Source organism: Piliocolobus tephrosceles, chromosome 1 (assembly GCF_002776525.5).
Source record: "Piliocolobus tephrosceles isolate RC106 chromosome 1, ASM277652v3, whole genome shotgun sequence".
NCBI lineage: Eukaryota > Metazoa > Chordata > Mammalia > Primates > Cercopithecidae > Piliocolobus > Piliocolobus tephrosceles.
In genome coordinates this window covers 90,098,247-90,100,527 of record NC_045434.1, presented here as the reverse complement: position 1 = coordinate 90,100,527, position 2,281 = coordinate 90,098,247, and the positions used below count along the sequence as shown (strand labels likewise).

Here is a 2,281-nt window from a genome sequence, read left to right as displayed (position 1 = left end):
CATTTTATAGTTTTGTTTTTGGAATTAGGACATAAGTTGTACATTTGCCTCATTTTAGCTATGACTTCCTTGCAGTTGCAAAAGAAGTTACAGAGCACATTTTTGAAAATATATATATTAAAATTGCTTAACAGGTAAGAATTTTTTATTAATACTAAATTTAACAATAAATGAGATTCACAAAGTTTTGTATCTAGACATTTAAATTTAAATGTTTATAGATTTCCTTTGCACATTTATTTTGGAGCTGACACACAGGTATACCTATGGAAAGACATCTATTTATTTTATTTTTATTTTTGTAGACAAGAAAATCTTTTATTTTAAACCACGAATTGTCAGCAGGTGGTCATAACTATCCATGTTTTATTAAAATCACATAAAACCCAGGTACAAAAGCATCACTGATTATTGCTCTAGAAAAACTGCATGAAAAACTCAAATATGTACAGTAAAAACACCACAGTATACACAGGACTAAATTTTAAAGCAAGTGCATGGAATGCTGAATCCATCTTACACACAGCTTCCAATATTCAACTGATATTTATTTTACTTGAGGATGATGGAAATTTCCAAAAAGCGTGATTATGAGAGGGTAAAATGTTGATCCTTACATATTTTTGCATGCCAACTAGTAGAGTCCTAAAAAATTAGCATTTAGAAAATAGTACAAACAGCTTTTAAAAGTTGACCCAAGGGATACATAAAATTAACCCCAGTTTTTCATGACAATTTATTCTCCCTAGTTAACTACAGATTCAGTTTTCTGTGCCTCTTCAGCTTTAGTTTCATCATTTTCAGATGGTGCAGTACCTTCCTTTCCGGCTTCCTGCTTTTCCTTTCTTCCCTTTAGCACCTCTGCTAACCTTTGCTCCAGGTTCTTTCTTAGCAGATGTTTTTCTTTGTTTGGGTGCAGGTTTTGGTGGAGGAGGTTTTACTGACAATCTGGGAGACCATCTTGTGGGCTCCCGTTTAGTTACTTTGGAGCCATCTTTGCCCTCTGTATTCTCTGAAGACTTTCTCTTCTGCATAGTGGCTATGTCAGTGCAGCAAAAAGTAAAGCAATGGGGTGGAACTGCTGCGCTGCCTCTGGATGCTGCCTCTGCCACTGCAGCTGCTCACACACAGGGCACAGCATAGCTCCTAGCTATTTATGTTTGATTCAAATATTTTTGTTGGCTCTTGCAGAGCTCATAAGTCCCAGTCACATTGGATTGGTCGTAACGTGTAAAATGGCCCTGTCCTCAGGGACACTCAGGGCTGAAGCCTCACTTCAAAGGCCCAGAAAACCTCTTTCACCAGGTAGCTTCCCAGTCTGCATAGACGGCAAGTATACTGTGCTGCTGTCCCCTAGTGGCAGATACGACTAATACCCGTAAAGGAGCTCCGGCAGTAAATGTGATTCTGCTGGAATGGAAAGGAAGTTGGCATCAGACGTACGAATGGGCTCAGTGGTGTGGTCTTGGGCACAGCAGCACCCAGAGTAAGTGGCCCTGAACCCTCAGTAGTGAAACTACCAGTAGTGAGAGCAGCCCCAGGCTGCTCTGAGCCATGGGGCTGAGTGTGTGTGTGTGTGTGTGTGTGTGTGGTGTAAGGAGTGCCTTTCATGGAGCCACTCCTACTGGCAACTATCTTCCAAAAACTATATATCTACATCATTTCCAGGACCTTGGCACACGGCATGAGGATGTCCTGATTATCCCACCTAGGAAAGCACATTTCTGGAGCAGTCCCTACAGAGAGGCAGGGAGGTCAACATCCTGTGGCTGTCTCTCCTCAAGGCAGAAAGTGATGGTCTGTGCACTTCTCCTAGGAGCCCTGAGACCAAGGCTATAGTCTGCTGTTGTCCTGGTCACTCACAAAAGGCTGTGGATTCAACTCTCAGGACTGATGTAGGCCACCACTCAGCTCTGTGTGGCACGTCCTCAGTGTTCCCCGTTTATACACGAGCTACAAGTAATTAATAAATAATGGTTCCCCTGGCCACATCTTTAGAAAGTAAGCAGGGTTAGGGCTGGAATGAGCACATCTATTCTTACCTACTTCCATTTAATGGAGGGAAAAAAACTAAGAAACTAAAGCAGCCAAATGACTTTGCCCCTAAGGTCTGCATGAGTGGCGAGAGGCTTATAGATCCACAAGACCTAGTTCTTTTAGAGTGGATGAGGGTGAGGGTGTGGGCCTGTTGGAACAGACAAGGCTAAACTTTCAAGGCAACATCACCTCCTATCCATCATGGCTGAAAGGTGCCTCTTGACCTTCTTCTCACAGTACTAAA

General features: G+C 42.1%; 1 pseudogene; it reads right to left on the bottom strand.

Annotated features, from left to right (window-relative positions):
• Positions 1-736: 736 nt before the first annotated feature.
• LOC111544005 lies at positions 737-1,142 on the bottom strand (annotated as a pseudogene).
• Positions 1,143-2,281: the final 1,139 nt, after the last annotated feature.